We start from the raw sequence: 14,886 nt of genomic DNA on the forward strand, positions 1-14,886 counted from the left end.
TGAACAAAAATGTTTTCCTTATTACCCACTGCTGTGTGTGGCATTGCCCAAATTGCTGATATACCTATTTATTAAGCTCCTATGTAGGTGAAGCTCTGAAAATAAGTTCGAAGCAAATCGGACATAATTTAAAACTTCACTTCACTTAAAAAATGTGAACTACGTCATAAATGATTTTTCTTATAGATGCATGAAAATTGATTTCAGCTGGAAATGTTACCAATAAAATTTTTTACCTACATTTCCACCAATGAGCAATGGATTTTCCTAAAAATGGCGAAAAATCCCTCAAATTAATTTCAAGACATTGCTTTGAAAATGAGTTTGAGGTCGATCGGATGGTTAACAAAAATATTTAATACAAACATTTTTTGCTTATTACCCACTGTTGTGTGTGGAATTTCCCAAATTGCTGATATGCCTATTTATTAAGTTCTTATGTAGGTGAAGCTCTGAAAATAAGTTTGGGGCAATTAGGACAAAACTTAAAACTTAACTAAAAATTCTTAGAATCTCACTTTTTACAGAGTATGCTTTAATCCTCCGAGAAATGTGAAGCACGTTTTAAAACATTTTTGTTATAGATGCTTGAAAATTAATTTCAGCTCGAAACGTTACCTATAAAATTTTTTACCTCCATTTCTATTAACGAGTAATGGATTTTCCTAAAAATGTAGAAAAAATTCTTAATTTAATTTGAAGACATTTGTCTGAAAATGAGTTTGAGGTCGATCGGATGGTTAGCAAAAATGTTTAATACAAACACTTTTTCTTATTACCCATTGTTGTGTGTGGAATTTCCCAAATCGCTGATATACCTATTTATAAAGTTCTTATGTAGGTGAAGCTCTGAAAATAAGTTTGGGGCAATTAGGACAAAACTTAAAACTTAACTAAAAATTCTTAGAATCTCACTTTTTACAGAGTATGCTTTAATCCTCCGAGAAATGTGAAGCACGTTTTAAAACATTTTTGTTATAGATGCTTGAAAATTAATTTCAGCTCGAAACGTTACCTATAAAATTTTTTACCTCCATTTCTATTAACGAGTAATGGATTTTCCTAAAAATGTAGAAAAAATTCTAAAATTAATTTGAAGAAATTTCTTTGAAAATGAGTTTGAGCTCGATCGGATGGTTAACAAAAATGTTTAATACAAACATTTTTTGCTTATTACCCATTGTTGTGTGTGGAATTTCCCATATTGCTGATATACCTATTTATTAAGTTCTTATGAAACTGAAGCTCTGAAAATAAGTTTGAAGCAAATCGGACATAATCTTAAACTTCACAAGAAATTCTTATAATCAAACTTTTTACCGAGGATGCTTTAATTTTCCGAAAATAATTAAGTACGTCTAAATGATTTTTCTTATAGATGCTCGAAAATTAATTTCAGCGGGAAACATTACCTGTAAAATTTTTGGTCTCCATTTCCACCAACGAGCAATGGTATTTCCTAAAAATGGCGAAAAATCCCTAAAATTAACTTGAACAAAAATTTTTTCCTTATTACCCACTGCTGTGTGTGGAATTGCCCAAATTGCTGATATACCTATTTATTAAGCTCCTATGTAGGTGAAGCTCTGAAAATAAGTTCGAAGCAAATCGGACATAATTTAAAACTTCACTTCACTTAAAAAATGTGAACTACGTCATAAATGATTTTTCTTATAGATGCATGAAAATTGATTTCAGCTGGAAATGTTACCAATAAAATTTTTTACCTACATTTCCACCAATGAGCAATGGATTTTCCTAAAAATGGCGAAAAATCCCTCAAATTAATTTCAAGACATTGCTTTGAAAATGAGTTTGAGGTCGATCGAATGGTTAACAAAAATATTTAATACAAACATTTTTTGCTTATTACCCACTGTTGTGTGTGGAATTTCCCAAATTGCTGATATGCCTATTTATTAAGTTCTTATGTAGGTGAAGCTCTGAAAATAAGTTTGGGGCAATTAGGACAAAACTTAAAACTTAACTAAAAATTCTTAGAATCTCACTTTTTACAGAGTATGCTTTAATCCTCCGAAAAATGTGAAGCACGTTTTAAAACATTTTTGTTATAGATGCTTGAAAATTAATTTCAGCTCGAAACGTTACCTATAAAATTTTTTACCTCCATTTCTATTAACGAGTAATGGATTTTCCTAAAAATGTAGAAAAAATTCTAAAATTAATTTGAAGAAATTTCTTTGAAAATGAGTTTGAGCTCGATCGGATGGTTAACAAAAATGTTTAATACAAACATTTTTTGCTTATTACCCATTGTTGTGTGTGGAATTTCCCATATTGCTGATATACCTATTTATTAAGTTCTTATGAAACTGAAGCTCTGAAAATAAGTTTGAAGCAAATCGGACATAATCTTAAACTTCACAAGAAATTCTTATAATCAAACTTTTTACCGAGGATGCTCTAATTTTCCGAAAATAATTAAGTACGTCTAAATGATTTTTCTTATAGATGCTCGAAAATTAATTTCAGCGGGAAACATTACCTGTAAAATTTTTGGTCTCCATTTCCACCAACGAGCAATGGTATTTCCTAAAAATGGCGAAAAATCCCTAAAATTAACTTGAACAAAAATTTTTTCCTTATTACCCACTGCTGTGTGTGGAATTGCCCAAATTGCTGATATACCTATTTATTAAGCTCCTATGTAGGTGTAGCTCTGAAAATAAGTTCGAAGCAAATCGGACATAATTTAAAACTTCACTTCACTTAAAAAATGTGAACTACGTCATAAATGATTTTTCTTATAGATGCCTGAAAATTGATTTCAGCTGGAAATGTTACCAATAAAATTTTTTACCTACATTTCCACCAATGAGCAATGGATTTTCCTAAAAATGGCGAAAAATCCCTCAAATTAATTTCAAGACATTGCTTTGAAAATGAGTTTGAGGTCGATCGGATGGTTAACAAAAATATTTAATACAAACATTTTTTGCTTATTACCCACTGTTGTGTGTGGAATTTCTCAAATTGCTGATATGCCTATTTATTAAGTTCTTATGTAGGTGAAGCTCTGAAAATAAGTTTGGGGCAATTAGGACAAAACTTAAAACTTAACTAAAAATTCTTAGAATCTCACTTTTTACAGAGTATGCTTTAATCCTCCGAGAAATGTGAAGCACGTTTTAAAACATTTTTGTTATAGATGCTTGAAAATTAATTTCAGCTCGAAACGTTACCTATACAATTTTTTACCTCCATTTCTATTAACGAGTAATGGATTTTCCTAAAAATGTAGAAAAAATTCTAAATTTAATTTGAAGACATTTGTCTGAAAATGAGTTTGAGGTCGATCGGATGGTTAGCAAAAATGTTTAATACAAACACTTTTTCTTATTACCCATTGTTGTGTGTGGAATTTCCCAAATCGCTGATATACCTATTTATAAAGTTCTTATGTAGGTGAGAATAAATTTAAAGCAAATTGGACATAACTTTAAACTTCATAAAATATTTTTAGAATCGCACTTTATACCGGAATGCTTTAATATTCCGAAAAATGTGAAGTACGTCATAAATGATTTTTCTTATAGATGCATGAAAATTGATTTCAGCTGGAAATGTTACCAATAAAATTTTTTACCTACATTTTCACCAATGAGCAATGGATTTTCCTAAAAATGGCGAAAAATCCCTCAAATTAATTTCAAGACATTGCTTTGAAAATGAGTTTGAGGTCGATCGGATGGTTAACAAAAATATTTAATACAAAGATTTTTTGCTTATTACCCACTGTTGTGTGTGGAATTTCCCAAATCGCTGATATACCTATTTATAAAGTTCTTATGTAGGTGAGAATAAATTTAAAGCAAATTGGACATAACTTTAAACTTCATAAAATATTTTTAGAATCGCACTTTATACCGGAATGCTTTAATATTCCGAAAAATGTGAAGTACGTCATAAATGATTTTTCTTATAGATGCTTGAAAATTGATTTCAGCTGGAAACGTTACTTATACAAATTTTTACCTCCATTTCCACCAACAAGTAATGGATTTTCCTAAAATTGGCGAAAAATCCCTAAAATGAATTTGAAGAAATTTCTTTGAAAATGAGTTTGAGGTCGAGTGGAAGGTTAACAAAAATGTTTAATACAAACATTTTTTGCTTATTACCCATTGTTGTGTGTGGAATTTCCCATATTGCTGATATACCTATTTATTAAGTTCAAATGAAGGTGGAGCTCTGAAAATAAGTTCGAAGCAAATCGGATACAACTTAAAACTTCACAAAAAATTCATATAATCAAACTATTTACCGAGGATGCTTTAATATTCCGAAAAATGTGAAGTACGTCATAAAAGATTTTTACTATAGATGCTTGAAAATTGATTTCAGCTGGAAATGTTACCTATACAATTTTTTACCTCCATTTCCACCAACGAGCAATGGATTTTCCTAAAAATGGCGATAAATCCCTCAAATTAATTTCAAGACATTGCTTTGAAAATGAGTTTGCGGTCGATCGGATGGTAAGCAAAAATGTTTAATTCAAACATTTTTTGCTAATTACCCACTGTTGTGTGTGGAATTTCCCAAATTGCTGATATGCCTATTTATTAAGTTCTTATGTAGGTGAAGCTCTGAAAATAAGTTCGAAGTAAATCGGACATAGCTTAAAACTTCACAAAAAAGTCTTAGAATCGCATTTTTTACCCAGGATGCTTAAATTTTCCGAAAAAAGTGAAGTAAGTCATAAATGATTTTTCTTATAGATGCTTGAAAATTAATTTTGGTCTCCATTTCCACCAACGAGCAATGGATTTACCTTAAAATGGCAAAAAATCCCTAAAATTAACTTGGACAAATTTCTTTCAAAATGTGCTTGAGGTCGATCGGATGGTTAACAAAAATCTTTAATATAAACATTTTTCTTATTACCCACTGTTGTGTGGAATTTCCCAAATTGCTAATATACCTGTATATTAAGTTGTTATGTAGGTGAAGCTCTAAAAATAGGTTTGAAGCAAATCGGACATAACTTAAAACTTTACAAAAAATTGTTATAATCACACTTTTTACCGAGGATTCTTTTATTTTCCGAAAAATGTGAAGCACGTTTTACATGATTTTTCTTGAGAACTAATTTCAGCGCGAAACATCACCTATCAAATTTTTGACCCCCATTTTTACCAACGAGCAATGGATTTTCCTAAAAATGGCGAAAAATTCCTAAAAATGATTTTCACGAAATACCTTTAAAAATGAGTTTGAGGTCGATCGGATGGTTAACAAAAATGATTAAACAAACAGCTTATGCTAATTACCCACTGTTGTGTGTGGAATTTCCCATATTGCTGATATACCTATTTATAATGTTCTTATGAAGGTGAAGCTCTGAAAATAAGTTTGAAGCAAATCGGACATAATCTTAAACTTCACAAAAAATTCTTATAATCAAACTTTTTACCGAGGATGCTTTAATTTTCCGAAAAATATGAAGTACGTCATAAATGATTTTACTTATAGATCCTTGAAAATTAATTTCAGCGGGAAACGTTACCTATAAAATTTTTGGTCTCCATTTCCACCAACGAGCAATGGATTTTCCTAAAAGTGGCGAAAAATCCCTAAAATTAACTTGGACAAATTTCTTTGAAAATGTGTTTGGTGTCGATCGAATGGTTAACAAAAATCTTTAATACAAAAATTTTTCTCATTACCCACTGTTGTGTGGAATTTCCCAAATTGCTAACATACGTATATATTAAGTTCTTATGTAGGTGAAGCTCTGAAAATGGGTTTGAAGCAAATCGGACTTTACCTTACATTACACAAAAAATTCTTATAATCAAACTGTTGGTTATATAATGGTTTTAAAGTGGAACTAAACAGGAAACTGAACCGGATTAATAGGCTTTTCTGTTTATTACGCATCTGTACGTCTACATTGTTCGGTAGTTCATAAGCGACAGACAATGGTATACTTCAGATTACGAATAAGCACAAAGCAAAACAAAAGACTTAAGTGTGACCAGGATTCAAATATTAGATGTTGCCGAAAAACTTATGCATATACTCAATACTCCTTCTCAACAATTACATACTTGAAAAATTATTAATAACAATTCATTTCATTAATACATTTTAAATGCTTGTTCTTTTTTAAATTTTTAGTTAGTACATCGGCAATCATATCATTAGTACCTATATATTTAACATCTATTTCGTTCTTAGAATATAGCTCGCGTACTTGGTGAAACTTTATATCGATGTGCTTACTACGTTTATGTAAAATTGGATTTTTAGCTAAGCACTGTGCGCTTTGATTATCGCAATACAATAAAAAAGGCTTGGTTTCAATAAATCCCATTTCATGCAACAATTTTTTAATATATGTGGCTTCTCTTGCTGCGGTAGATAAGGCAATATATTCGGCTTCAGTGCTGCTTAACGCTACCATACATTGTTTCTTCGATTTCCACGAAATCGCGCTGCCTGCACCAATAAAGACATATCCACTATATGATTTTCGATCTGCAGCATCGTTCACCCAGTCTGCGTCGACGTATCCATAGATCTGCTTGCCAGTATCCTGATAATGAAGTCTCATATTAGCCGTGCCTTTTAAATACCTTAGCACTCGCTTCGCTGCAACTTCATGCTCCTTGTGAGGGCTGGCATTTCGTTGTGCCAGTTTCGCTACCGAATGTAGTATGTCCGGCCTGGTTGTTATGGCTAAATACATCAAAGAACCTATCAATGATTGGTAGCTCTTTTCATTAACCATCTCGCAGTTGACGTCATCACATTTGACTTTGTGACCTGCATCCAGTGGTGTAGCTACAGGCCTACACGTTGACATGCCCCAAGTATGTAGCATTTGTTCCACATACTGCTTTTGGCCGATTGTTATGCTTCCAGCCTCCCCTTCGCGCTCAATTTCTATGCCCAAGAAATGGTTGAGCTGGCCGCCATCAACAATGTCGAATTCCCTGGCAATGGACGCTTTGATTTTCAACAATTCGTCTTTATTTGAGCTGGCAAGTAAAATATCATCAACATAAACAGCAATTATATTAATTTTACCTTGCCCATTGCGTATATATACGCAGGGCTCGCTGACACATGGAGTAAAACCCAGTTTTTTCAAGACTGCGTCCAGTCTACTGTTCCACTCTCTACCGCCTTGCTTTAGCCCATAGAGGGATTTTTTAGTTTCAAGACTTTATCAGGAAATTCATCGCTTACGAATCCGTCTGGTTGTTTCATATAAACTTCCTCTGAAAGCTCACTATTCAGGTAGGCAGTAGACACATCCATCTGATGCACAAACAACTTATGTTCGACTGCCAATGCCATAATCATTCGTACAGACGAGTATCTCACAACTGGAGAGAACGTCTCAAAGAAATCAACGCCATATCGCTGCGCACATCCTTTGGCAACTTATCTTGACTTAAAGCGCTCTACATAGCCATCCTTGTCAACTTTTATGCCAAAGACCCATTTGCAGCCTATCGCTTTCTTATTCGCTGGCAATTCCACAAGCTCCCAAGTCTTATTGTCTTCAAGTGCTTTTATCTCCTTCTGAATCGATGCTGACCATTCTTGGCTCATTTCTGACTCATTTGCTTCGCTAAAACTTTCAGGAATGACGATTTCCTCTGCCTTCAGCATATTCAGGCAATTATACTGCTTGCGGGGTCTACCTGGTTTTCCAGTTTTTATCTTTCGTGGACGCCCTGAACCACGAGCTTCACAGTTTACCGGCGGTTCTGCATCATCACTTTTTGCACTCAGTACGTCAGTATCTTTCCTTTCAGTATGTTGCCCTCCGATTTCAATCTCTGCCTGTGTCTGCAGGACATTCTCAGCCTCAGCCTGCTGATTTACTGTTGCACAATCATCAAACAGCACTGTTTCTTTTTTATCGCTTGCAGATCCACCTAAATTATTTTCAATAAAAATAACTTCTCTGCTTTCGACAACTTTCTTCGACTCTGGACAAAATAGGCGATATGCTTTTGCTGCCATCGAATAGCCAACCATTACATATTCGATTCCCTTTGGACTAAACTTATTTCTGTGCCCTTTCTTTAAGACAATTGCTTTTGAGCCGAAAACCTTCAAATGCGATACAGACGGTTTCTTGCCAGTCCAAACCTCAAATGGTGTTTTGTTAGCCAATGTCTTGGTTTCTGACCTGTTGCGTAAGTATACTGCAGTCCCTACTGCCTCACCCCATAGTGTTGCATCTACGCCCGAGTGTACTAGCATACTTCTGGCCATCTCTACCAGTGTGCGATTTGCTCGCTCAGCAACTCCATTTTGCTGCGGAGTATAGGGTACTGTCAGTTGTCTTTTAACTCCGTGTTCCGACAAGAATTTTTCAAATTCATGACTAACATACTCGCGCCCGTTATCGTTTCGAATTGATTTTATCTTTTTTCCACATTGTCTCTCGGCAAACAAAACAAAGTCCTTAAACGCGCTTAATATTTGGTCGCGAGACTTCAAAAAATACACAACTGTGTGACGTGAGTAATCGTCAATAAATGTTGCAAAGTATCGTGCGCCCCCGGCAGACGGACTGCTTATTGGTCCACAAATGTCAGTGTGAATCAAACTCAATAATTGAGTCGCACGATTTTCAGAAGCTTTTGGAAATGGTTTTACACTTATTTTACTTTTTGCACAGGTTTCACACAGATCATTTTTTATTTCAAAATTCTTATTGATTGATTTTAAGCCATGCACCTCACCACTTGCCATTTTCCTTAAACTGGCCAGATTTAAGTGTCCAAATCGATAATGCCATTTCCATAACTCAGTGCTGCTTGCCTTAGAGTACATACACTGTCTCATTTTAACATCAATGGTGAACAAATCACCTCTCTTGTATGCTTTCAGTATATTCATATTATCTCATTCTTTTATCACTGTTCTGTCTTTATCAAAAGTAACTCTGTATCCTTTTTCTACAGCTTTTGATACCGATATAAAGTTTGCTTGCAACTCATCAACAAACAACACATTTTGCAGTTCAAGATAAAAATTTCCGACAGTAATACATACAGTACCAATGCCGTCAGCAAATATAAAATTTTCTTCTGCAAGCAATATTTTCTCTTTGTGCTCTCTAATATCTACAAACCTTGACCTATCACAACACATGTGAGCAGTGGCGCCACTATCCAGACACCACGTCGATTTTGTCAAGTTGTCGCTTTTCTGCACATTCGCAAGTATGGCTAACGATCGCTTCATTTCAGCGTTTCTCTCTTTGCCTTCTTTACTTTTCTCTTTTTCCTTGCACTCAGCAATAAAATGACCTTCGCGGCCGCATCTATAACATTTTTTATTCCTTTCGGATCTGTTTTCTGATGCGCATTTTTTGTACGCGACACAAATGCTTGCTGTATGCCATTACCCACTTCTTCGTTGTTTGCTTGTTGTCTTTGTCCTTCTTCAATAAATTTGATTTTCAAATCAGACAAGGACGGCAACTGTTCACGCGTTTCGATCGCTACAACAAAGTTTTCGAACTTTTTTCCTAATCCCGTTAACAGCAAAATTGTGAGCATGTCTTCATTTATATTCATTTCGATTTCTTTTAATTTTTCAACTATGTTGGAAAACTCATTCATATAGTTTTGCACACTTGCACCTTCTGGCATACTCAATCGAAGCAAAATTTTAAATAACGCAATTTTTCTTGCTGGCCCGCGCGGTTGATACACACTTATTAGCTTCTCCCATGCTTCTTTAGACGACACGCAACTTTTTATGAAATTAATCTGCGACGCTTACAACCAGCAATATGTTTGCTAGTACCTTTTCGTCCCGTGTATCAAACTGATCCTTCTGTTCTTCGCTGTCACCTTCTTTTTTAACGGTTCTTCCGCATACTATCGGCCATAGATCATTTTGTACCAATATGCTTTTCATTTGCACTGACCACACCGCGTAATTTTCGTCATCCAACTTTTCGATGGAATATAACCCTTGTCCACTCATGTTTATAAATTTTTTCGTATAATCACACACAGTAATTAAAGTTAATCGCACAATTTCGTGTTTAGAGCCCTGGGCCCATAACCTGTTGGTTATATAATGTTTTTAAAGTGGAACTAAACAGGAAACTGAACCGGATTAATAGGTTTTTCTGTTTATTACGCATCTGTACGTCTACATTGTTCGGTAGTTCATAAGCGACAGACCATGGTATACTTAAGATGACGAATAAGCACAAAGCAAAACAAAAGACTTAAGTGTGACCAGGATTCCAATATTAGTTGTTGCCGAAAAACTTATGTATATTTCAATATTGAAGAAATTCCTTTAAAAATGAGTTTGAGGTCGATCGTAAACAAAAATGTTTAAACAAACATTTTATGCTAATTAGCCACTGTTGTGTGTGGAATTTCCCAAATTGCTGAAATACCTTTTTATAAAGTTCTTAGTAGGTGAAAATAAATTTGAAGCAACTCGGACATAACTTTAAACTTCACAAACAATTCTTAGAATCGCACTTTTTACCGAGGATGCTTTAATATTCCGAAAAATGTGAAGTTCGTCATAAATGATATTTCTTTTAGATGGTTGAAAATTGATTTCAGCTGGAAATGTTACTATAAAATTTTTTACCTCCATTTTCACCAACGAGCAATGAATTTTCCTAAAAATGGCGAAAAATCCCTCAAATTAATTTCAAGACATTGCTTTGAAAATGAGTTTGAGGTCGATCGGACGGTTAACAAAAATGTTTAATACAAACATTTTTTGCTTATTACCCACTGTTGTGTGTGAAATTTCCCATATTGCTGATATACCTATTTATTAAGTTCTTATGAAGGTGGAGCTCAGAAAATAAGTTTGAAGCAATTCGGACATAACTAAAAACTTCACAAAATATTCTTAGAATCATACTTTTTACCGAGGATGTTTTAACTCTCCGAGAGATGTGTAGCACGTCTTAAAGGATTTTTCTTATAGATGCTTGAACATTAATTTCAGCGCGAAACGTCACCAATAAAATTTTTGACCCTCATTTCCACCAAGGCGCAATGGATTTTTCTTAACAATGTCGAAAAATCCCCTTAAATTAATTTGAAGAAATTTCTTTGAAAATGAGTTTGAGGTCGATCGGATGGTAAACAAAAATGTTTAATACAAATTTTTTTGCTAATTACCGACCTTTTGTGTGTGAAATTTCCCAAATCGCTGAAATACCTATTTATTAAGTTCCTATGTATGTAAAGCTCTGAAAATAAGTGAAGCAATTCGGACAAAACATAAAACTTCACAAAAAATTCTTGGAATCGCACATTTAACGAGGATGCTTTAATTCTCCGACAAATGTGAAGCACGTCTTAAAGGATTTTTCTAATAGATGCTTGAAAATTAATTTCAGCGCGAAACGTCACCAATCAAATCTTTGACCCTCATTTATACCAAGGCTTAATGGATTTTCCTAACAATGTCGAAAAATTCCCTAAAATTAATTTGAAGAAATTTCTTTGAAAATGAGTTTGAGATCGATGGATGGTTAACAAATATGTTTAATACAAACATTTATTGCTAATTACCCACTGTTGTGTGTGAAATTTCCCAAATTGCTGATATACCTATTTATTAAGTTCTTATGTAGATGAAGCTCTGAAAATAAGTTTGAAGTAAATCGGACATAATTTAAAACCTCACTAAAAATTCTTAGAACCTCACTTTTTGCCGAGGATGCATTAATTCTCCGAAAAATGTGAAGCACGACTTAAAGCATTTTTCTTATTGATGCTTGAAAATTAATTTCAGCGGGAAACGTCACCTATAACATTTTTGACCCCCATTTCCACCAAGGTGCAATGGATTTTCCAAAAATGGCGAAAAATCACTAAAATGACTTTGATGAAATTTCTTTGAAAACGAGTTTGAGGCCGATCGGATGGTAGGCAATAATGTTTAATACAAACATTTTTGCTAATTACCCACTGTTGTGTGTGGAATTTCCCAAATTGCTGATAAACCTATTTATTAAGATCTTATGTAGGTGAAGCTCTGGAAATAATTTTGAAGCAAATCGGACATACGTTAAAACCTCACAAAAAATTCTTAGAAGCGCACTTTTTAGCGAAGATGCTTTAATACTCCGAGAAATGTAAAGCACGTTTAAAAATATTTTTTATAGATGCTTGAAAATTAATTTCAGCGCGAAACGTCACCTATCAAATTTTTGACTCCCATTTCCACCAATGAGCAATACATTTCCCTAAAAATGGCGAAAAATCCCTAAACTTAATTTGAAGAAATTTCCTTGAAGATGAATTTGAGGCCGATCGGAAGGTAAACAAAAATGTTTAATAAAAAATGATTTGCTAATTACCCACTGTTGTGTGTGATATTTCCCAAATCGCTGAACTATCTATTTTTTAAGTTCCTATGTATGTAAAGCTCTGAAAATAAGTTTGAAGCAATTCGGACAAAACTTAAAACTTCACAACAAATTCTTAGAATCGCACTTTTTACCGAGGATGCTTTGATTCTCCGAGATATATGAAGCACGTCTTAAAGGATTTTTCTTATAGATGCTCGGAAACTAATTTCATCGCGAAACGTCACCTATCAAATATTTGACTCCCATTTCCACCAAGGAGCAATGGATTTACTTGACGATTTAAAAATGATGACAAATCCTTAAAATTAATTTGAAGAAATTTCCTTGAAGATGAGTTTGAGGCCAATCGGATGGTAAACAAAAATGTTCAATACAAACATTTTTTGCTAATTACCCACTGTTGTGTGTCAAATTTTCCTAATCGCTGAAATACCTATTTATTAAAAAAAATAATTTATTACATACATAAAAATGTAAAGCTCTGAAAATAATTTTGAAGCAATTCGGACAAAACCTAAGACTTCACAAAAAATTCTTAGAATCGCACTTTTTACCGAGGATGCTTTAATTCTCCGAAAAATGTGAGTCACGTTTTACATGATTTTTCTTGAGAACTAATTTCAGCGCGAAACATATCCTATCAAATTTTTGACCCCCATTTCCACCAACGAACAATGGATTTTCCTAAAAATGGCGAAAAATTCCTAAAAATGATTTTGACGAAATTCCTTTAAAAATGAGGTTGAGGTCGATCGTTTACAAAAATGTTTAATCAAACATTTTATGCTAATTACCCACTGTTGTGTGTGGAATTTCCCAAATTGCTGATATACCTATTTATAAAGTTCTTATGTAGGTGAAGCTCTGAAAATAAGTTTGGAGCAATTAGGACAAAACTTAAAACTTCACAAAAAATTATTAGAATCGCACTTTTTACCGAGGATGCTTTAATCCTCCGAGAAATGTGAAGCACGTCATAAAAGATTTTTCTTATAGATGCTTGAAAATTAATTTCAGCTCAAAACATCACCTATCAAATTTCTGACCACCATTTTCACCAACGAGCAATGGATTTGCCTAAAAATGGCGAAAAAATTTTAAAATGAATTTGAAGAAATTTCTTTGAAAATGAGTTTGAGGTCGATCGGATGGTTAACAAAAATCTTTAATACAAATAAGAAAAATTCCTAAAAATGATTTTGACGAAATTCCTTTAAAAATGAGTTTGAGGTCGATCGGATGGTTAACAAAAATGATTAAACAAACAGTTTATGCTAATTACCCACTGTTGTGTGTGGAATTTCGCAAATTGCTGAAATAATAATACAAAAATTTGTTTTTTATTACCCACTGTTGTGTGTGGAATTGCCAAAATTGCTGATATACCTATTTATTGAGCTTCTATGTAGGTGAAGCTTGTAATGGTCGCAATTCTCCTATTTGAATCATAACAGCTTGCGTTTGTGTAACGACGCTATAGCGATCAGCTTTTGTCTGTCACGGTCAGCTGCGAATGATTCTGCCGCTGCTATAAGTCGCCTGCATGCACGTTGTCAGCACAGCTATCTTCAATCTAATTTTCAAAAGTTTCTTTACCATCGAAGGTCTGGGTACGGCGGTTCGGACATAGCCCCACCAAAAAAATTAAACTAAAAGCATCAGTCGTTTAATTCGTTGAATTTAAATTCCAACTAAATTGAACCAAAAACAAAAAATAAAAAAAAAATACAAAAAAAAAGGAAAACCCTAAAAGTGGCCGATGGACGAAATATCAATTTTTTTGTTCGTTTGATGATAAACCTTTCGCTACGCCAGCCGGCCACCAGCACCTCACCGGCATATATTTCTTTGTGCCAAGATCTGGTCACTGTTTTAACCAGTTCTTGTCTGCCTGCCGAAAGTAATTTTTGGAGGAATCAATCTTGCCGCCGCCGTCTCTGACATAAAAACCCACTTATTTTGAGGCAACCGCCACGTGTGCCCATTGGACGGCACTGTAATTTCTTGGGACGGCAATGTCATTTCTGCCCCCATTAAATAGACGTCAGCCTCAACTGCGGATCAGCTGCCATTCCCTTGTTCATGCCAGCAAGAACGGGCAGGCGCCGTTTCCACAGTCTGGAATCCGGAAGAGGGAGTAGCCTTTTGGGCCCCATTGACGCGCCGCTGAACAGAAACCCAGATGACATCGCCCATTAAGTTAGCCGGAGCGTGCAGATGCATGAAAATTGCTGTTAAATGTTTTTAGTAAAAAAATTGTTAATTAAATCTTATGAGAGACTTCCAAAAGTTTGTGCAAAGTGCATTGATTAGGGCCCTCAAAAAACCGCGTGCAAGTGCAGGGAAAAAGAAAAATTTACATCTACATACATATCTTTATATATATAGAAAGGAATACTAGTATAAATCTATTCCCCTTCTTGTTGGGGTAGAGTCCAAAGTCATTTCTGAATTTTTTTATATTTTTTTGAATTTTTCCCAGTTAGTTTCGGAGAGTATCTTCTAAGTACTCACAATTTAAAAAC

Source organism: Drosophila virilis, unplaced genomic scaffold (genome assembly GCF_030788295.1).
Source record: "Drosophila virilis strain 15010-1051.87 unplaced genomic scaffold, Dvir_AGI_RSII-ME tig00001170, whole genome shotgun sequence".
NCBI classification, from domain to species: Eukaryota; Metazoa; Arthropoda; class Insecta; order Diptera; family Drosophilidae; genus Drosophila; species Drosophila virilis.